Source organism: Pinus tabuliformis, chromosome 2_1 (genome assembly GCF_031772625.1).
Source record: "Pinus tabuliformis cultivar Carrire ecotype Pingquan chromosome 2_1, CPIR1, whole genome shotgun sequence".
Lineage (NCBI taxonomy): Eukaryota > Viridiplantae > Streptophyta > Pinopsida > Pinales > Pinaceae > Pinus > Pinus tabuliformis.
The window spans coordinates 270495493-270520176 of record NC_142299.1 but is presented as its reverse complement, the minus strand read 5'-3'; positions in this window follow the sequence as shown (position 1 = coordinate 270520176).

Here is a 24684-nt window from a genome sequence, read left to right as displayed (position 1 = left end):
GGAGAAGAGAGACGTGTAGGAGTAGAGAAGATCGAGTCAACGTGCCGACCATTCTTGGTATTATCTTAATAATATCCATTCATTGCCCTTGCGTCATTACCATTGCGTGAGCTCATTTTACCGAAAGCGGATTCCTTTTCTTAATTCGAAGTCTGACACTACTACCTTGACCAGAACAGCCTAGGGGTTTCCCCTCGGTTAAATTTTTATCACGCACTGTGTGAGCGTAGAACGGATTTTTAGAATGGACTTTTCAGTTTAATTTACCCAGAAAATAAACCTGGCATGAAAGGTGCTTTGTGAGTATGTTAAAAGCCAGATAACGGGCTTCGTCCAAAACTACCGTAATGTCATTGTCATCTGTCAATGGAGGATGAGGTTGACAGCCCGGGACCACAGGAGCCATCCCCCTCTTGAATATATAATCTGAGGGGCTTTTACCAAGTCTTCCGTTTGAATCTTTTGAAACTTATTGATTAAGACACGCGTATGAGAATTCCAAGAGACACTTAGAATGGTCAAGGAAGACTGCTCGCCTTCCAAAACGTCCAATCTAAATCGTATAAACTAATCAAACTCACTGTCACAAATACGTTATACTTCAATTTTAAATATAAAAATTTCATAAGTTAGTTGAAGTGGATTTATCGCCAACTATTTCAACTACAATAATGAAAACTATTAGTTGTATAAACTGCCGCAATTACGTGGTTGTATTTACTATTTTTATATAAGCCTACTCTAATTTAGATGAAATGTAATGGCTTTTTCTGGTTTTTAAAATGCTCATCCATTTATGCAAGCTATTTTCATATAGGTATAAGCACTTATTTAACTCAACTCGAACCTTGTTAATAATTTCGCCATTATTCAATGTAAAGCCAAGCTTCCGAAACAATGGGCAAGTTGTCTATATGTCGAACTTCGTGCTTTTTTTAATAGTTATCAATTAGTTTTATAAATCTTTCCAACCATAACATTTGAATATATAGTATGAACAGTAATTTTAAAGTGTCATGAAATTGTTTCGTCAACGACTCGCACTAAGAACAAGGGAAACTTGCGTTTTACTTTAAATTCCAACAAAAAAAAATTGAATTGAATTATGACACTAAATTTTTCTCCATCAAAACTTCGTAGCTGCAATGATTTTTTCGTCCTCCTATGCTGACCTAAATCACTATGGCTATTAAATGTAGCTTTTTAATGGTGTAACGCATAGCACTAACACTAATTGAGTGCCAAAATTGATGTTTAAATCTAATCAAATCACTCAATTGATAGGGAAGCTTTACTCCGATAAAAAAAACTTTAAGTAAGTACGAGATAGGTGTTTGAGAATATGAAAAATTTTAGGGGCTAATGTTCGCTTTTTCCACAAAAAAGATTCGCCAATTTCCAATTTTATAAAAAACGATTCGCCCAAATTTTAGAAAATAAAATTATTTTACCTTAAAAATAGTCAACATTATATAGAGACTATATATAAAATCATTATAAATTTGAATAATTTTACAAATATATCAATAAACATTTTCTAGTTCTCATATTAGGGATGGATTAGTAAGATTCGCCAATGTTTTTAAACTTCAAGAAAATTTTCCATGCTTAAAATTTTCCTTAATCCAGAATGAGTAGTTTCCTCTTGGTATATCAGCTATAGAAAAAGAAATTTTAATGATAAACTATATTTGAATTTTAATGATAAACTATATTTGTTGGTTGGGTTGACCAATTTTGCTTTATGTGATTTCTAACGAAATATTTTGCTTAATTCATAAAATAATTCACAAGAATAACACATAATATAATAGAGTTTTGGTTTTGTAATTTGAATTCATTTTTTTCAAAGCTTGATAATATATTGATTAAGTAGATTAAAAAAAAGAAAGTTAATAATAGATATAGTAATCTTAGCGGGTAGATGCATAATTACTTATTTATAAATTTAGATTTTATATAAACTAAAAAAATAACAAGTTAATTGGTACTTATTAGAATTAACTATCACTAAGTCTTCTTTTTCGTTATGATCACTATTGTCTTGTCGTTAACTTCTAAGCTAGGCTTACCATAATTGGGTTTTATCTATAAAATTTAAATACATCTCTTTTCAATGCCTTTCTGAATATGCTAACCAATAGTTTTTTTTATTTACAAATTCGAAGTGGATTGTTCCATTGTTTAGAATCTATTTAATGAAATTATATCTTATATTAATATGTTTTCTTTTATGATAAAAGACACGTTTTTTAGACAAAACTACTGTGAAGTTGTTGTCACAATACTTTGTAGTTGATCCCTCTTGTTCTTGTTGTAGATAACCTAATACTCTACGTAATCAAATTGCTTGACAAGTTGTTCTTACTACGATATATTCTGATTTTGCTGGTGAGATTATCACAATGGGGTGTTCCTTGGATGCCCATGAAATCAGACCCAAGCGAAGATGAAAAACAAATGCCAAAGAATTCTTCTATCATCCATGCTATGTGCAAAGTCACTATAAGAATATCCAACCAAAATATCACTATTAGTGCTGGACTGAAATATTTTATAACTCATTATTCTCGCAATATATCTCAAAAATCTTTTCCTTCTTACGAGTATGAGTCTTTTGGAGATTCCACAGATATGGACATCAAACTAACACCACACATAATGTCTGGCGTAGTATGAGTCTAATACATAAAACTATCAACCAATCTCTTGAATAAAGTGGGTCTACTTTGGATCCTATATCTACTTTGATAAGTTCCATTCCCATTGCAATTGGAGTTAGTGTTGGTTTATAATTCATCATCATGAAATTTTTTAGCACATCCGTGGCATATCTTGCTTGAAACAAAAACAAAAAAATACTTAAATTTGACTCAATGACTTCAATACCAAGAAAGAATCTCTCTAAACCCAAACCTAACATTTCAAACTCTATTTCTTCATCGTTGATTTAGACAAGTTCCATGGCAGATTCCCGTGAAGATCATATTACCAACATACAAACAAACCATTAAAATTTGTTGTTGTTTATTAACCTTTATAACCAATGTAGGTTTGTTGTCGCTCATGTTGAACCCACTACATATCAAATATGAACCAATCCCACTATATGAAGCTCTAGGAGGTGCTTTAAGTCCAGAGATATATTTCTTCAACATATATACCTTATTTTCGCAACCTTTCTCACATATCTAGGTGGTTGATCCACATATACTTCCTCTTATAAAATGGCATTCGAGAAAATTTCTACTTGTTTTAAGCTTCTATGGCTATGAAAACTTTACATGTATCTAACCTTAAGGGTGGAACAAAGGCCTCAACATAATTCACTCCAAAATGCTATGCAAATAGCTTTGCTACCAATTAAGCCTTGTACTTTTCTATTTACCCTTTTTCATTCAGCTTTAATTTGTAAACCCGTTTTAGGCCTATGCAATATTTGTCTTATAATAATTCTATTAGATCCACACGTATTATCTGTCTCTATGGAATTCATCTTTTCATCCATTACTTTAATCCAATTTCCATCGTTCGTTTCCTCTTCAAAACATGTCAATTCACAAGTTAAAAAAGCAAAATTTGAATTCGCATCTAATTCTTCATAGATATCTCTAAAACTTCTAGTCTTTCTAGGCCTTAAGGAATAATATTCAGTACTTGATTGAGTAGTAGGAGTATAATGAATTGCTTATGTAACACCCTATGTTCTACTTTCTAAACATCGACTATTTTTAAACATTGAACTATTATTGGATTGAATGACTATGGAAGCCATGATGTGACTGATGTGATGATGTAATATTTTAATTTATTATGGAATTAATAAATATATTGTTTGGGATATGTGAGAAGGAACACTATAATTTTAGAAGACTTCTTGCTACCTTACGAAAAGCTATTGGTGGTTAATTCGATATGATGGACCTTCCCTAAAAGTCTCTTAAAAATCCCTAGGAGAAAATAATTAAAAATATAAACATAATGGGAGATTTATATGATGTTAATCACTTAGCTGGAGATAAATACAAAGTGGGGTTGAATAAAGCATTGCGGCAGAGAAATACGTGCTTTAAACAAAAAGAAAATAATACTTTTTGAAAAAAACAAAAACAAAAAGGCCTAGGCAAAAGGCTCGCAGACCTTAAAGCAGGATGCTACTAAAAAAATCAGGTGGGAAGAAATCTATAAAACAAACTACCTAGGTATCAAAGTGGGGTTGATTCTTATGGAAAGAATATCTTAGCTTGGGGGACCTAGCACATACAATTCATGGTTAGGAGGAAAGTGCTCAATCCTAAGAAATTGTACAGACAATAGTTATGATTAGTCTTGTGATTATAATATATTGACATTGGAATATAGTTGAACTGTGTTTTCCTTTTATTCCTATGAAATTATTATGTTGAATTAAGATATAATGTTATATAATAAGTACGTGCATGCAAATAGAAAAGGATTATAGTGTACATAGTAGTAGACATTTACACCACAATGATGTATTTTTAGTATCTCTAACTAGTGACTATGTGTATGTTTCATACCACATGCAAGTATATGGGTCGATTGGTCTCACATGTTAGAATATGCATATCAAACTCCTATGGAGGTGGGATGTGAACAACTTCTGGTTATATTACTATATGAGTGTGGAAGGGGAGAGATAAGTATGTCTGATATATATACATTACTAGGAATAAGAAAAAAAAATGATTTTGTATGCCTTAGTGTCTCGTCAACTGCTAAATCTTAAGTATTTCCATGAAAGTGCAAGTCTTTTCTAGACACATAATATCTGCCTTCGACCTGTGTATGCATTTTTCTAAATTTAATTAAAGAACGAAAAAGAAATTCTAAGTGAGATGGAAATGTTGCATTGGCTCCTCCGTTCATGACTGGAAGCAAAACTGTATACTAATTAAGAAACCCAGACGTAGGATTTTGACAATATGAAAAAAAACCCTCTTGCCCTACTTTTTAGGGAGGACTTAATTTAGGAATTTATAGGAAAAAATTAGAATTCATATAGTCCTATGTAGACGCATTTGAAAGAACAATTGGTAGAACACTTGAATTCTTTAAAATGTAAAGTAGGTTCTCCTACTCCTTGGAGACTACGAGTCTCACCCAGGAGTGAAACAACCATATGGATCTATATAGCGAAATAAATCATTAAGTACATGCTAGTAAACTATTTTATGAATTGTTATTCCCAATGGATCAACCAGGACAAATATTCACACTAGTTTCATCCGATGAGAATTGAATAGAAGAGGAATATAGTTGGATGATGTGGTAATGCTTCAAACCCAGTCTAAGAATGATTTGAATAGAGGATCTTAGCTCAATTAGGTAAGAACACTAGTATTGGATAAAGCATGAGGTAGTTGAACATTCATATATTCCTATTCTCATTGAAATCATAAAGTGAAGAAAAAAAGAGCCAAAGCCCTATTAACCATGGTGTGATATGAAAATTTTGTATTGGACTTTAATGTACACTAAAGCCAAATTGTTAATAAATTAATCTTAAACCCCAATCGAAAACTAGATTGAATTCAATTATCAAATATATGTACATTATAGTCTCACAGCCACACTTACTCTAGAATTAAAAAAACATGAATACTGTTGAACCATAATTTGGGAAAGGAACTTTATACAGTGTAAACGTGAGAAAATTACCTAGTACCTATTTTTTTACGTAGGAAAAAATTCCTGATTTTGAAAAGTGGTGATTCATAATACACTTTTTTTTTTAAGCATATTTTTGACACTTCAAATTTTCTTATGTATCAAGTATGAACATTTTTTTGAAAATGTTATTGATTTTCATCTTGATTTTGAAACGTGTTGATGCAACATCAACCCTTTTTTGTTTCGAAGGCTTATTTTTTATACTTTAAAATTATTAATGTATTAAGTGTGGACCATTTTTTTAAATGTTGGTAATAAAACATAAAAAATAAATAAAACAAAATGACAAAAAAAATCAACTATAAAAAAAAATATTAAACTAAAAAAAGCCATAAAAATGTAAAAAAACAAAATTAATTTGTAAAAATAAAAAATTTGAAAAAAAATATGAAAAAAATAAATAAATAATTAGGAAATAATTAAAAAAAACAAATAATCTAAAGTAAAAAGATAAAAAAGTTAAAAAAAAAAATATCAAAACCATTTTTTTTAAGTTTAAAAAAATAACATACGCCAAAAAAAATAGTAAAATACAATTATTAAAATAAGAAATTATAAAATAATTAAAATCAAAATATTTAAATTAATATATATATATATATATATATATATATATATATATATATATATATATATATATATATTAAAATTTAAATAAAAATTTAAAAAATTTAAAAAAAAAAATTAAAATTTAAAAAAAAAATTAAAAAAAGAAAGAAAAAGAAATTGAAAAACAAAAAGAAAAGAAATAAAAAATACCCATAATTAAAATTAAAATTTAAAAGAAAAAAATTATTTAAAAAACTTAAAAAAAATACGACCCCACCACACCCACCTAGGCGGGGAGGCCGATTCCCAGAATCGACCATGAATACAAACCTCAACTTTAACGCCCTACTGGGTTGTATGCAGAGGACAAGGTTCTTAAAAAAAAAAAAAGAGAAGGAAGAAAATACAAATTATACACCAATTGGAACACCAGAGCCAGAGAGATAATGCATGAACAATGCACGAAGAAAATCTCCATTATACCTGGGTGTGCGAGGAATAAAGGATAGACCTCCAACGCCCAATCTTGTAAACCATAAAAGAGGGTAAGTGTTAGCGCTTAACTGAAAAGATGCAAATCTTAACAGACACCATAAATAAATTATGTCATCATAAAATTCTTTGGGTCAGATAAAGGAAGTACGTCTAGGGAAATAGGCAAAATATTCCCACTCGTAGTGAAGCGTAGACCCTCCAAAGAGGAAGAGTCTTTTTTAAATCTTGTCAAAATAAAATTGTAGTTATTCTTACACCTGAAAATACACCAAAGAAGAGTTACGCTAGTACAATTGTAGAGGAACAAGGAACTGAAAACTCTCTTCCCATTTAACCAAAACAATAGACATAAAATTCTAAAACTCTTACTTTGGTCAACTTACTCATCTTGTTCTGTAGGTGACAAGTGTTGTTAAAAGATTGAATAGGTGGAAGGCTTACAAGCATTCACTGAAATTCATAGCAATGGAAAATTAAACCCTTGAGCAATGGAAACATTTTGTAGAACGATGGAAACTAAATGGATGCAAATGAATGGCATGATATGAGGGTTAGGGTTAGATGGTTATCCAAAACAGCCTCATTGCTTAGATTAAACCAAAATCATTCCCATCATAGGATAGAACAATCAATGGAGTCACATGGTTGTCATGTGATCAATCGGTGTGGAGCCATTCCAAAGCAAACATGTGTAGTCACCATAAAATTGATAATAAATCAAACAAATGAAAATAAAATGAATCAAATCTCTTCATTAATTCAACATAGGCGCTTGTGTCTAAAAACATAACACATAAAAAGACTATGCACCATGCTCGAAGCATAAGTGAATAGTTGATTGAAATTCGAGACAAGGTTTAGGTTAGAAACACTTTAAATGTTTATGAAGTGGTATTGTATACGCCCCAAGTGGACACAACTCTAATGGTAGTAACATGGAATTTTGGATCCAAGGTAACCTATAATCATAGGAGTAACTACAGGGTAAAAAAAAAGAAAATATAATTGTTTCCTTTATAATGACTTAAGAACAATAGTACACCAGTACTATTCTTCAATAGGTAATTTCTAAGACAAGTTATATGCCAAGGAACTCGTGAAGTGGGATACAACATTATGACTTATATAGAATATAAAGAAGTTATAAGAAGGCAAGGAAACACAAATACCATGCCCTCTTAAGAGGATCACTTTTATTGAGATAACTAATAAATGCAAAAGGTGAGAAGTACAAGAATTAGGTTAACGCATTTTGCAATGGGATAGCCTATATAAAATTAAGATGGAATTAAAATGAAAATGTTATTTTTGGTGGTTAATAATATAGAACAAAAAAAAATTGGGGTGAACTTGAGGTATGTTACATATGATATCAGAGTTGTAGGTTCAATATTGAGGTCTATGGATCAAGCCACAACTCTAAGATAAGAATGTGCATCAGCTACATCAAACATGGGTGTGAATAGAAGACATGCTAGTAAATAAGGCATGTGCTCGTGATAGCTATGCCAAAAAGAGTAATGGCTCTAGTCTTAATCTAGCAATTATATGAAGAAAATGGAAAAAAAAAGCATTGGGATATATATATATATATATATATATATATATATATATATATATATATATATATATATATATATATATATACTTGTTCAGATGTAAAGAAAATGAAATACCGTTATACGCTAGATCAAAGATGTAATGGCTGTACTTAGCTCGACCAAAGATTTTGCACCTGTCCTTAGTGTTAGGTACTATAAACTCCATAATGCAATGAGAGACAATCTCTTTAGGCCAACTTGAACATGCAACTGAAGTGAGTAGAGTATAATAACATATGAAGTAATTCCATTCGTATGCTAGATGTAACGATAGTAAAAAGAACAATAAAATAAGGGTTGCTGGAAGGAGGAAAGGAACAATACCCTAGGAAAAATGGGGTTAATGGAAAAGAAGGGGTTTAAAATAAGATGTGATAAATTAAAGTATATTTTAGTATATAAGCTGGAAATTATTTAATACCTACTATTATATACAAATTGTTACTAGATTGCTCTATCTAATCAAAATGGGTGATATGCATACCATGAGAAATTATTTTTTGACTACTTTGTTATACAAAACAACCTATGGTCTTTGACAAGTTATTATCATTATATAGGGCTCGTATGCCTTACAACCAAGGAACACAATTAAGAAAGATGATATATTATGTGTTAAATCCAAGGCCTATACAAAGAGATGGTGTTAACGTCAGTGGTTGGGATAGAGAGAAATGTAGGAAGAAACGCAGGAGTGACTAGAAGTAAAAATTACACACGAAATGACGTAAGGTATAAGGAAAACCTTCAATGAAAACATAGATTTATATTTTTTATAACATTGAAGTGTTATCAAGAAGGTTATGTGCAAATGTTAAAAAAAAAAATCATGACAATGATGTTACACCAATAATTTTCCTGCATAATATTGTGTAGGGAAGTAAGTGGTGATATAAGTCTGGTAACAAAGAATATTGTAAAATATGCAAAACCTACACAAAATAGGTACTTAATAAGTACAATAGAACAACTGTAAATATCAAATTTTTTATTATTTACTTGAAAATGAACCTTAAAATGTGAAGTACGAAAAGGAAAATGCAGTATCACAAGAGTAAGAACAGAATAAATATTGAAGAAATAGTTTTTACATACTACATGAAGTAATTAATATTAAAGCATATCGAGGGAGGCATGCAGTACTTTGAAGATAAAATTAGTATGTTCTAAAATTTATAACTATTTAAGGATAGAATTAATCACATAATGTCAAAGGAATTCGACAAGGATCGAAATGACCAAGTACATATTTATAATTGTATGAAAGTAAGGTGCATAATCGCAGGTAATAATGATGTGTGCTATTGTTCTATTCGAGAAAGAGGTACAATGGGAGGGAAAATTTGCAAACCATTTCATTACAAAAGTCTTGGTAAGCCAACATAAAGTGGTACAAGAACTTACATTATGAATAAAGAGTACAAGAAGAATTCAAGAGCTAAAATTACGAATCGAGATTATAGAGTCTTCTTATGAACACATTATTTTCAAATTGAATTGTGCACATATATTCTTGAGATTCAAATGGATAGAAAATAATGTGTATGCAACTATATAAGAAAGGTTTTTACCTTAGGAACTTGAAGCATCCAATGAATACATAAAATACATGCTAATAACATAAATTTCAAGAATTGCTACCATTGTAGACAAGAAATTTTAAGTTCATATGTATGACTACCCTCAATAATTGGAGTCCGGAGTGTGACCAATGAAAACAATTCCAAGCAAGAAAACCATGAGAAAATTATATATAGAGGAAAACCATTAAGAGGGAATTTCAATGTCATGAAAAAGGGAAATAAATTCTTGATTGGTAAACTTGAAGGATGAAAAGATCTCTGGACATATGTAAAATATAAGATAAAAAAATTGTAACCAAGAGAATTGGTTGACAAGAGAATACCTTCACAAAATGTGGGCAGTCACATATGTGAAGGACCAACTAAATATGTGATATATATGCAAGACAGGATAGAATACCATTGTAAATTGTGGTTGAAGGAAAAATAAAGAACGAAAATAACAAAGTAGATAGAATAATTGGAGACTATCAAGATGAAAAACATAGTAATAGTGCCATCTTAATTTCCCTGAGACACTAGAAAAACATGAAGGCACTTAGAGATAGTGAAAAAAATATGCAACAAATATCAACCTTATACAAGAATGGATAAGAGAAAAATGGACCAAAGCTAAAATCAAGAGTGAAAAAAAGTAATTCCTTAAGAATAATTGATATAGACCCTAAAAAGGGCAAGGAAATCTTGGATTGGCAACAATCTTAAGAATGAAATGGTCTGAAAATTGTATGGGATTAGAGATAAATATTGTTATTTCGTTAGAAGCGTCACAAATTAGATTTTTATTGAACAAAAAATGACCATAAAAGTGGTTGATTGGAATGATGTCATTGGATAAACTAGGAATTTCGATAGAAATTTATGGAGTAGACAAACAAAGTTGCGTCATAATTAAAAATGAAAAAAAACTATGAAGGAAAATCCATGAAAGTTAATTGTTGTTAGTTAACAATGATTATGTTTTAGGGATTTTACTTCATAGATTTTTTTTTCAATTATTTTATAGACACACACACACACGTGTGTGTGTGAAAATGTCTGAAATTGATGAAAATAATTATATTAACATGTTGGGGGTTAAGACAACCCATGCATATAAAATAAAAAGAATCAAGGGAGTAAGCTAAAGCTAAAGAGTGGATAATCATAAAAATGAAAACAAGTATTGTAGATCTGTGAAGTTACATTTTTTTGTTTCGACCATGAATTTGGGTATGTTAAGATACCCCTTAATTATGTATGTTGGCATTGTGAATTACTTATTTTGTTTCCTCATAGTTTTGTAGGCTTATAGAAAGGTATGGAAAAAAGTGGCAGACAATCAAGATGGACTTGACTAAGTCCACTCTAGAGCAAAATTGACAATAATATGACAACCATAGAAGTGGAAAAGGTAGTAGGTTGTTTTACATTGAAATATGCATGGCATATGCCTATTTGATATGGTGGTGTCAAATTAACATAATCAGTAGTCCTTTCATTATTATTTCCTTTGTTTAAGTTATATGAAAGTAAAATTGGAAATTCCGTGTTTTGAATTTCACACTAAACAATTTACATATTACTGGCATAGCCATGAATAAATGCACCAAATGACCTATTGTATTATTTGATTCTATATTGATGTTGCTCACCTTCTGGAGTGCATGTGGATAGTCTTGTTGGGTGTAGGTTAAAAATCTTTTGGAGGACGTGTGAATGTAAAGCACCTATTCAGCACGTGTGGAACATGATAATAAATGAGCACAACTTGAAGACAGTAGTAGAGTTACTCTGGAGTTGAGCCATTTCTCAAAGCATAGTGCAATAGAAAGCACTCTAGCACTCAAGAAACTATTATAAAGAAAAATACAAGATGCATTTCCTTTCCACCTTGGGAAAAGATGGAATTGAGGAAACATTGAGGACAATGTTTACTCTAGGGGGGAAGATGTAATAGCCCTATGTTCTAATTTCTAAACATCAACTATTTTTAGACATTGAAATATTATTGGATTGAATGGCTATGGAAGCCATAATGGGACTAATTAGATGATGTAATATTTTAATTTATTATGGAATTAATAAATACATTGTTTTGGATATTCAAGAAAGAGCACTAGAGTTTAAGAATACTTACTTCCAGCTTATGAAAAGTTATTGGTGGTTAAGCCCATATGATGGACCTTCCCTAAAAGTATCCTAAAAATCCCTTGGAGAAAATAATTAAAAATATTAATGTAATGAGAGAGAAATATTATGTTAATCACTTAGTTGGAGAGAAATACTAAGTGAGGTGGAATAAATCATTGCGAGAGAGAAAGGTGCAATTTAGCGAAAAGAAAAACTTAAAAAAAAAAAAAAACAAAACAAAAAGGCATAAGCAAATGGTTGGAAAACCTTAAAGCAGCTAAAAAAAAATGTTAGAAATAAACCTATAAAATAAACCACCTAGGAATCAAATGGGGGTTGATTCTTATGGAAATCAGGCCTTAGCTTAGGGGGAGATGGCATATATAGTTCATGGTTGGAAGGAAAGTGCTTAATCTTAAGAAACTTTCTAGACAATAGTTGCAATTAGCCTTATGATTATAATTTATTGATATTGGAAGATAATGTGTTTTATTTTTATTCCTGTGAAATTATTATGTTGAATTAAGATATATTGTTATATAATGAGTAATTTCATGCAAATAGAAACAGAGTATAGTGTACATAGTAGTAGATATTTACACCACAATGATGTATTCTTATTATCTATAACTAGTGAGTATGTGTAACTTTCTTACCACACACAAGTATATGGGTCAATTGATCTTGCATCTTAGAATCTACATACCAAAGTACTATGGAGATGGGATGTGAACAATTTCTGGTTATATTACTATATGAGTTTGGAAGGGGATAGATAGGTATGTCTAATATATATATTACTAGGAATAAGGAAAAAAATGATTTTGTATGCTTTAGTATCTCGTCAACTACTAAAACTTAAGTATTTCCATCAAAGTGCAACTATTTTCTAGATGCATAATAATTTCCTTCGACCTGTGTACAAGTTTTTCTAAATGTAATGGAAGAACAAAAAAATAAAATCTAAGTTAGATAGAAATGTTGCATTTCCTCCTTTCTTCAGTGCTCGAAGCATAACTGTATACTAATTAAGAAACACAGATCTCAAATTTTCTCATTGTGTCAACAATCCTCTTACCTCAATTATTAAGGAGGATTTAAGTTATGAATTTACAGGAAAACAATAAAATTCATATAGTCCTACATAGATGCATTTGAAAGAAGAATTAGTAGAACACTTGCATCCTTTAAAATATAAATTAGGTTCATTTTCTCCTTGGAGACTATGAGTCTCACCGAGGAGTTAAACAATTATATAGATCTATATAGCAGAATAAATCATTAAGTACATGCTACTAAACTATTTTATGAATTTTTATTCACAATAGATGAACAAGGGCGAATATTCAGACTAGTTTCAACCTACGAATATTCAGACTAGTTTCAACCTATGAGTATTGAATGAAAGAGGAATATATTTTTATGATGTGGTAATGCCTCAAATCCATTCTAAAAATGATTTGAACAGAGGATCAAAGCTCAATTAGGAAAGGACACTAGTATCAGAGAAAGCATGAGGTAGTTGAACATTCATATATCTGTAATCATGTTGAAATCGTAAAGTGAAGAACAAATAGACTTGAAGCCCTGTTAACCATGGTGTGATATGAATTTTTTGTATTAGACTTCAATGTACACTAAAGCCAAGTTTTTAATAAAGTAACCGTAAAACCTAATTAAAAACTATAGTGAATTAAATTGTCAAATATATCTACCTAATAGTCTCACAAAAATACATTCTCTATAATAAAAATGCATGAATATGTTGAACCCATAATTTTGAAAAGGAAGTTTATTACAGTGTAATTGTTATCGAATTGTAAGATAGAAACAATGAGAAGATAAATTGCACAAAATATATCTATAGTTTATTTACAAATTTCACACAGTGTTAAGAGTTAGCATCCAACAACTAAGTAACAATATTGTGAAAATTAAGAGTGCATGAAAAAAACCCTGGTTATACCTGGGTGCAGGAGAAATAAAGGAAAGACCCCCATCGCCTAACCTTGTAAACCATAAAAGAGGGAAAGGGTTAGTGTTTAACTAAAAAAATACAAATCTTAACTAATACCACAGATAAATTACATTGTTGTAAAGTTCTCAGTGCGAGATATAGGAAGTACATATGGGGAAATATGTGTAACCTTCCCACTCATAATGATTCCTAGGCCATCTAAAGATGAAGATTTTTTTTAAATCTGATCAAAATAAAATTGTAGTTATTCTTACTCCTGAAAATACAACCAAAGAAGAGTTACACAAGTACAATGTAGAGGAACAAGGAACTCAAAATCCTTTTACCCTTTAACTAGAACAATAATTTTTTTTTCGAAAACTCTTACCTAGTCAAACTTACTAATCTTGTTCTCTAGGTGACAAGAGTTATTAAAAGATTCTAGAGGTATAAGGATATCAAGCATTCCCTGAAATTCATAGAAATGGCAAATGAATCCCTTGAGAAACGACGACATTCTGCAGAAGAATGGAAACTGAAAGGAGGAAAATTAACCCATATTATAGGTGTTAGGGTTATATTATTATCCAGAACAACCTCAGCCCTTAGATTACACCCAAATCATTCCTATTGTAGGATAAAACATTTAATGGGGTCACGTGGTGCTCACGTGATCAACCGACATGAAGTCATTCTAAAGAAAACATGTTTAGTCACCATATTCATGATAATAAATAAATAAAAATGAAACGAAAATGAATCCAGGCTCATCATTAAGTCGACATTGATGTTGGTTTCTGATTTGGGCTGACCCAGGTTCGATCTATACTGCGTACCAACAAAATTGTCAATCACTAGCCCTTTCAACAATAACCTGCAAGCAAATCACAGTCTCACCAGAAGTGATTATGGGAGGATGAAGAACTAGGTTTCTCCAACCCTCGAGGATGATGCAATGTGGTGTTTTGTATTATATTTTATTCTTAACATTCATAAATCACTTTGTCACATTCATTTAATCACTTAAGCATAGCATATAAATCCGTAAATCATCATTGGATTGAAATAAAGTGCAACTATAATAAACTTCTACACTACAATAGATAGTAAGAAAATATGCACATGAAGACACCAATTTTATGTGGTTCACACCAATGTGGGGCTACGCCCACTAGAACTATTGCTTATAATAAGAAATGTTGTACAAAACGCAGTTCTTGACTTGTGCACTAAGCTGCAAGTCGTCTTCGCACGCAGAGTCAGGCCTCTAAGAACTCAACTGCAAAGGCTCACCTTGTTTTTCTAAACAACAGATCACAAAATTTCAACCATAACATAGATCTGGATCAATTGTGATCATTCTTTTCTTATTATTTGACCCTGTGTATACTATTACATCAAGGGTTCGTCATTACAACACCATGGTCAACATACCATGGATTCCCTAAAACAAGTAGCTAAAACCATTGATCCTTTACATTATCACATGAGTTTACAAAAAGAAGGGGCTTAGCCTCAATGTGACACCCTTATACCACGCGGTATATTCCAACTGCTTCACTATGTAGTCCACTTCACACTCTATTGTGTGCTCCACTATGCACTCTGCTCCACAAAATATAGATTCTTTTCCAAAAACTAGGCCAAGTTGGGTTGCACCCAACATGCCCCCAACACTCACATGTGACTTATTTTGAGTGACTCAACTGCTTTGCCTCTAATTTTTGTTGCAATAATATTGTAAGTATTATTGAACTGTCGCAGAGTCTCTGTCAATTTCTTTTGTTTGTTGTGCACCTCTTCCAGTAGTACTTCCATCACATGTTCTGCAACATTCTCCACCACCACCGTCTCCCTCTGTCGAAGCTCTCGAAGCTTCTTATCTACTGCCTTTGATAGTTTAAGAGCCTCATCCTGCCATGGTTGAGTCCTCTATGTTAAAACCTATTCTTCCTTCTTTAGTTCCTCAATATTATTCTAGAGGACCTTTCCCTCAATGATTTTGGTGAGCTTTTGTGACATTGGTAAGGTCTTTGTAGATGTATGAATTTGTTCCCACTGTTGTTGCTTCTGCTACTTCTATTGAATATATTCCTATAATTTTTGCACATTTGTATCTTTCTTTAGCGAAGTCCAAATATGTAAACTCATGTACAAAAGTTTCCCACAACCTACCACTGCTGCGGAGATGTTGACTATTGTAGTGTTTAGGTTAGTCTCCCTCCACTCTCTTACTTCCTAGAGTGGAGTTGGTTGCAGCTACATTTGTAGCTCACTCATCTGCATTTCATAGTTAAACTATACTCTGGTGATATTTTTCTTATAACCTTTCAATGCAAGGATGAGCTTTGCGACCTTTTCTTCTACTGGCTTCTCTTCTCAGACATCAAGGTCTAGAATCTATCTACATGTCACTTCAATCACCTCCTTCATCTTCTGTTGCTACTGAACTACTTGACCCCTTTCCTGGATTGCCTGGTTGAGCTTCCATTCTAGTGAAGAACACTCTTTTTATACCTTAATGTTGAGCTAGGAAGTGTGGTGTTCATGCAATTTAAACTCCTCAATTATCTCCATGTGTAGCTTGTGTAATCTTGGCAATGGTACCAATGCGATGTTCATGTTGAGATGCTTCCACCCTTTTTCTTGTTGATGTACCTCAATGGAGTCAAAATGCAGTGCTCCGACTGGTATTGGCGGTAAGCTCACTATAAGTGTAGGCTCCATTTGAAATTCTTCTCAAATCCTCTCCACTATCTGTGTAGGTTGTCTAATTGTGTGTGCAAAAATTTTAACTTCCGCAATCTGCTCCTACACACCTATGAGAAGTGCATCGTAGCGTTCTTCCCACTGATTCTATGACTCTATTGTTGCCTCATGAATTCTATCCCCAATATTCTCCAGGTCCCCATCTGTTAGGACCATTGGCATGATATCCTTTTTCTTATCTTCCTTCTGCTTCTTCTTAACCTTCATGGTAACTTTGCCCTGTGTTTTCCTCTTTTCTGCAACAACTTGTTTTATTTCTATTTTTTCAAACTCTTTATGCTTCTCATCTCTATCAAGAGGATCCTGGTGACTGTCATCATGTTGTTCCTCTTCCTCTGGTAATATGGGCGTGAAGGGGCCAAACTTCGCATCCTTTGAGTCTTTCATTGGATTAGCATTCATTTTTCTTAGTGGAATGTATGGTAGTAGAGGCAATGGAAATGTTGTGCCATCTATTTCCATCTGCTCTACTTACTCCACTTCTTTCTCACTATATCTAACTTACTCAGCTTCTTATTGAGGTTCGATAGGTTTCTTATCTTGTTTCTTCTTTGTTATCTCTTCCTTGGTTGGTTTCTTTTGTGGAGATCTCCGTTCTTTTTGTGATGATGTTGTTGTGAGCATTCCAGAAGTTGTTGCGACTACTTCCATGATTTGAGATAAGCCTTCTCTTGAAAACAATGAACAATTTCATCCCAAAAATGCTCAGACGACATATGATAACAAGAATTTCTTCAACTTCTTCATACTATCAATGCTATAACTCTCAATTTAGCAAAATTCCAAATTTGGGTGGGACGCGGATTTTAATAGCAAATTTGAGTTAGCTTAGATTTTATCTAAATTGCATTTAGATTGTGTTCATTAATTGCATATCTATCCCTAGATCTTGCCAATCTGTCCTCATAAATGCAACTTTCCACGTGTTTTAACGTTAACTTTTCCCTTTTAATGATCATATTTTCCCGGAAAGATTCGATGCATCCCATATTGTAACGAACAAACCTTCTTACATCGCAACTCCTATTTACTTCGACATAATCGAGACTATAGCGAAGTAACTTCCTACATCGAAGTTCTCTACAATGTAGTTTATAGTCTAGTGTCCACTTTCAACTGTTGGTGGCACTAAGACTTTTCTCCTTTCTTCTTTAGAGTGAGGTTGTAGGGACAGGGTTGTCCCTGTACAGCTTCAACATGCTTCCATTTACTCTTTCTTGGATCAATTCTCCATTTAACCTTGCTAATTAAAGCATGCCTCCATCAGTAATATTCTTGATAATGTAGGGGCCCAGCCAATGCATCTTGAATTTTCCTGGAAATTTCATAAACTTACTGTCAAAGAGGAGAACAAGATATCCTACCTGGAAATTCTTCTACTTAGTATGTCTATCATGCCAATCCTTTTCTCTTTCTTTTGGTACCCACTGATGGAATCCTGTTATAACTTTGTCTTCTTCCAAAGCAATCAACTACAACATTCTTTCCTTCATTATGTCAGGGTCTGCCATATCTGTAAAAATTGCAATCCTCAAGCTAGGGATGATGTACTCCATAGGCAGCACAACTTGTTGCCCATAAACGAACCCGAATGGTTTCTGACCTGTCAATTTTTTACATGTGGTTCTATAAGCCCATAAAATTGTTGGGATTCTGAGGTCATAGTCATCTTTGTTCACATTGCATACCTTAGTAATTTCATTCTCCAAAATCTTATTGAATGGTTCTAATGTTCCATTGTCCTAAGGGAGATAAATGTTACTCTTTTGATGATAAACTTGGAATTCCTTAGTCAATGATTCAATAGTTTTATTTGGGAAGTGGGAACCTTGGTCACTCATCAAAATCTTTGAACATCCAAATCTAGACAATATATACTCAAAAATAAACTTTGCAGTGGTCTCTACGTTGCAGTCCCTTACCGGTTGTGCTTCAACAAATCTTGTCAAGTAATCAATTGTTGTAATTATGTACCTCACACCAATCCTCTTTCCAGGTGGGTTGATGGGTCCAACAAAATCAATAGACCACTTATCAAAGGCCTGTAATGTAACCTATGGTACTAATGGCATCTCATCTCCTCTTAAAGGTTTTCCTATTTTCTAACACATATCACATGCTCTGCATTAATCCTTTGCATCTTTATGTAGTGTAGGACACTGCAATCCTTCTCTCAAAATATTTTTCACAGTAGGCTTATCTCCATAGTGTGCACCAGCTGCGCCACCATGAGATTTCACTAGAATCATCTGCCTTTCATTTTCAGGAACATATCTGCGCAATATCTCATATCATCCATATTATATATTTGTCCTTCTATTAATGAAACGTCAGATGCCTTAACTACTAATTCTTTCTTTTGTTATGTAGTATACTCTAAAGGAGCCATCCCTGTGCTAAAAAACTGAATTATATCTGCAAAATGGTCTTCTTCAACTTTGATTGCAAATAACTACGCATCAGGGAGATTATCCTATATGCTGGTTGGTTCTTCCCTTATTTCCAATCTTGATATATGGTCAGGTCCTGCATTTAGTCTTCCTATTTTGACAATGATTTCAAGGTCATATTCCTCGAATAACAGTAACCATCTGCAAATATTTCCTCCTAACACAGGCTTATTAACCAAATACTTCAGTGTAGAATGATCTGTAAACATTTTAAAGTGTGATCCCAACAAATAGTGTCTAAACTTATGCAAAGCATATACCATGGCAAGTCCTTCCCTTTTTGTAGTCGTGTAATTCTTTTCTGCTTTAGATAAATTTCTACTTGGAAAATCTATAGGATGATCGATTTGTCCTGCACTAGGTTGTGTCAGTACTACACCCAAAGCTATAAAAGAGGCATCCACACGGACATGGAATTATTTATTCCAATTTGGAAACACTAATATAGGTGCAGCTACCAGTTTTACTTTCAATATGTCGAGGCTATTCTGACATTCTTCATTCCACTGAAAAGTTACATCCTTCTTTAACAAATTCTCCATAGGCGTAGTGATCTGCACATACCCCTTGATGAATTTCCTATAATACCCAATGTTTCCTAATGTAGTGCAAAGTTGTCTTACAGTCTTAGGTGGAGGAAAATTCACAATGATAACAATCTTTGTAGGGTCCACCATTAGTCCTTGCTTTCAAACAATATGTCCCAAAAATATGCCAAAAGATACACAAACTATGCATTTCTTTAGGTTCAGAGAGATCTAATATTGTCTACATGTGTCGAGCATAAGTCCTAAACTTCCAATATGTGTTGGGTGTGGAGCCTGATTATCTTCTGTATTAAAAGGTATAGCCACATTAGACGCCAATTCAAAATGGGGCAGCAACGCTGCCTGTAAAATATTCTCTGTAGGGGGGGTCCACAGGGGGCGGCTGCGACCTTTTGGGAGTCCCCACCTAGCGGGGGGATCAGGGGTAGCGCCCTTGAAGCTAAGAATAGATGTAAAATTGCCTTGTAAAATGTTGTAATTTCGTAGTCTATCTAGGACGTTCATTAGGCAGAGATCTGATGGTAGAAGTTATGTTTAATTTAGGGTTTTTTGCCCTAGAAGGCAACCCCTCGCTATATATGGGGGAATTGTATTGCGTCTATGTATATCTGTATTCTAAGTGAGGAAGAAAGACGAGATTGAGAACGAAGAGGGAATTATAGCAGATCTTCTGTAGGTTGTATCTCTTCAGTTTGCTGGGTAATATAAAAAAGAAGGACTGGTTGTTTCTCCGTGGACATAGCCCAAACTAGGTGAAGCACGTATATCTGTGTCTCTCTTGTTTTATGTGTTTTCTGTGTTTATATTTCTGCAATATTTTATGTGTTCCATTGCTCTGTAATATATAATTTTCTAACAACTGGAATTAGAGTCGAAGGTCTATTTGGCTGATAAACTCGCAGGAGAGAAGGGTTCCTGGTTTGAGTGGGAGCAATGGCTGAAGATGGTAGGTTTAGGGTCGAAAAATTCAACAGCCAAAACTACCAGCTGTGGAAGATGGAGATGGAGGACTATCTGTATTAGAGAGATTTCTACCAACCATTGAGCGGAAAGACAAAGAAGTCGACAAGTATGATAGACACAAAATGGGATATTCTCGATAGAAAAGCACTTGGAACAATAAGGTTGTGCCTAGTGGCATCGATAGCGTTTAATATTTCAAAAGAAACGACAACGGAGGGTTTAATGTCGACATTGCCAAACTATATGAAAAACCCTCGGCCTCAAATAAGGTATTTCTTATGAAGCGTTTATTTAATATGAAGATGTCAGAAGGTGGATCTATTGCTGATCATTTAAATGAATTTAATACAGTTACCAGTCAGTTAAGTTCTGTAGGGGTAACTTTTGATGATGAAGTTAGGGATCTTTTATTTCTATGCTCATTGCTAGAAAGTTGGAATGGTTTAGTTATGGTCATTAGTAACTCTATCTCTGGATCTAGTACTTTAAATTTTGATGATGTTGTCGGTGCAATCCTTAGTGAGGAAATGCAACGGAAATGCTCCGGTGAGACATCAGGTAATGCTTTGACTGCAGAGACTAGGAGAAGAAAAATGGAAAGAGGAAAGAGCCCTGGATATCGAAGTAAGTCAAGAAAGGTAGATCCAAGTCTAGATCGGGGATAGTGTGCTGGAAATGCGGGAAGAAAGGACACCTAAAGAAAGACTGCAAGTCTCGAAAGGGAAAAGAAGGAGATGTGCAACAAGAAACTAATCATGAAGCAAATGTAATAGGTGATGTGTTGCAAGATGCTTTGATTCTTTCATTAGAAAATATTATTGATGCCTGGGTGGTAGATTCAGGGGCCTCATTCCATGCCACACTTGATAGGAAACATTTTTATGATTATTTTCAGGGAGATTTTGGACAGGTTAGATTGGGTGATGGTAAACCCTATAAAATCATTGGAATGGGTATAGTTTTCATAAAACAACAAAATGGAAATCAGTGGATATTGAAGGAGGTAAGGCATGTTCCAAATCTGAAGAAAAACTCGATTTGAACAGGGCAGTTGGGAGGTGAAGGTTGCGTAACTTTAAAGGATCCCTGGTAATAACAAAAGGAGGAAAGGTTGGTACATTATATTTATGCAATGGTATTTCTAATTCTGTTAATGCTTTAACCTCTATAAGAGAAGATACGGCATTGTGGCATCATAGGCTTGGGCACATGACTGTGAAGGGGATGCAGATTCTTCTCTCAAGAAATTTGTTGCCATGTTTGAAGCATGTTGATTTAAAATTCTGTGAGAATTGTGTTTATGGAAAACAGAAGAGAGTCAGATTCCTTAGAGTTGGGAAAGAAAAGAAGAGCAAAAAATTAGAGCTTGTGCATACAGATGTATGGGGACCTGCTCAAGTATCATCTCTTGGTGACTCTCATTATTATGTTACTTTCATTGATGATGCAACCATAAAAACCTAGATTTATTGTATTCGAAATAAGTCTGATGTATTTGATACTTTGAAGAAATGGAAAGCTTTAGTTGAAAATGAGACAGGAAAAAGGTTGAAGTGTCTCAGATGAGATAATGGAGGTGAATATTGCAGTAAAGAGTTTGATAGGTATTGTTCAAAGAATGGAATTCGTAGAGAGAAGACAGTTCCAAGAACACCACAAGAACATGGTGTGTCAGAAAGGATGAACAAGACAATCATGGAGTGTGCAAGGTGCATGAGATTGCATGCGTGATTGCCTTTACAATTTTGGGCAGATGTTGTAGATACTGTTGTTTATCTAATAAATAGAGGGCCTTCAAGTTCATTGGATGGTGGTATTCCAAAGGAGGCATGGACAGGTAAAACGGTAAACTACTCTTTTTTAAAGACTTTTGGTTATGAAGCCTTTGTCCACATTAATAAAGAAAATATAGCAAAGCTTGAGGCAAAATCAAAGAAATGTACTTTTATTGGATATGGTGTTAATGATTTTGGTTATCACTTTTATGATTATGAAAAACACAAAATCATTAGGAGCAGAGATGTCATATTCAATGAAAGGTTTTGTATAAGGATCAGCTGCAGGAAAAGAAACAGGAAAAAGAAAACAGAGAATACACAGTGCTTGACGAGATCACAGAAGAAGTGATGGTGCTTGAAAATCATAATGATCAACAGTCAGAACAACAACCACAACAGCAACAAGCACCTCAAACACCTGAAAGTGGTGTTAGAAGATATATCAGGATAAGTAAACCCCCTAAACAATACTCTCCCTCATTATATTATGTATTGTTGACAGATTTTGGTGAACCAGAATGTTATGAAGAAGCAGTACAGGTAGAAACTAGGAAGAAGTGGGAGCAAGCCATGAAAGAAAAGATGGAATCCTTAGCACATAACCAAACTTGGGACTTAGTCAAGTTGCCTACAGGTAAAACAACATTGCAGCATAAATGGGTTTACAAGTTGAAGGAAGAAGATGGAGGTAGAAAAAGGTATAAAGCTAGAATTGTGGTGAAAGGGTTTGCATAGAAAAAGGGTATAGACTTTGATGAAATATTTTCTCCTGTTGTAAAAATGACCTCAATCAGAACTATTTTAAGTCTGGTAGCAGTTGAAGATTTGCATCTTGAGCAATTAGATGTAAAGACAGCCTTTCTCCATGGGGATTTGGAGGAAGAGATATATATGCAACAACCACAAGGATATGAGGTAAAAGGGAAGGAGAAACTAGTGTGCAGGTTGAAGAAGAGCTTGTATGGCTTAAAACAAGCTCCAAGGCAATGGTATCTAAAATTTGACAGGTTTATGTCTGAACAAGGTTATACTAGATGTCACTCTGATCATTGTGTTTATCTCAAAAGGAAAAATGATGGGAGCTATGTTATATTGTTATTTTATGTAGATGACATGCTTGTTGTAGGTTCTAACATGCAGGAAATAAATGTGCTCAAAAGAAAATGGGCAAACTCATTTGCAATGAAGGATTTGGGTGTTGTAAAACAAATCCTTGGTATGAGAATAACTAGAGACATGAAGAATCGCAAATTAACATTGTCTCAAAGTGAGTACATAGAAAAGGTGTTGAAAAGGTTTAATATGCGGAATGCAAAACCAGTTAGTATATCTTTGGCTATCCATTTCAAATTAAGTAAGGAGGAGTGTCCCAAGACTCAGGAAGAAATGGCTCATATGTCTAAAGTTCCATATGCATCAATAGTTGGAAGCTTAATGCATGCAATGGTCTGCACGAGGCCTGATATTGCACATGCAGTGGGAGTTGTAAGCAGGTACATGAACAATCCAAGAAAAGAACATTGGATGGCGGTGAAGTGGATTCTCAGGTATTTGAAAGGTACCACAAATCAAGCATTATGCTTTGGTGGTTCAAACATTGCTCTACAGGGATATGTTGATGCAGATATGGTGGGCGATAAAGATAACAAGAGGAGCACAACAGGGTATGTGTTTACTATAGGTGGAAAAACTATCAGTTGGGTCTCAAAACTGCAAAGTGTTGTTGCACTCTCAACAACAGAAGCTGAGTATGATGCTGCTACAGAGGCTAGTAAAGAAATGATTTGGTTACAAAGGTTTCTAGATGAATTGGGTAAGAAGCAGGAGTTGGGCAGGTTATACAGTGATAGCCAGAGTGCCATACATCTTGCAAAGAACTCTGCATTTCATTCCAAGACTAAGCATATACAGCTCAAGTATCATTTCATATGGTCAACGTTGGAAGATGGATAGTTTAGGCTGGAAAAGATACACACTAGCCAGAATCCTGCAAATATGTTAACAAAAGTTGTAACCAGGGAGAAACTGAGAATTTGCTCAGTTTCAATTGGTCTTCAAGTATGATGAAGAAGATGAGAAACAACCAGGTCTAAAGTGGAGTGATTGTCTAGCAAATGAAGCAGCTGTGGAGTTGCTATAATTAGTCCCCAAGTGGGAGATTGTTAGGTGTGGAGCCTGGTTATCT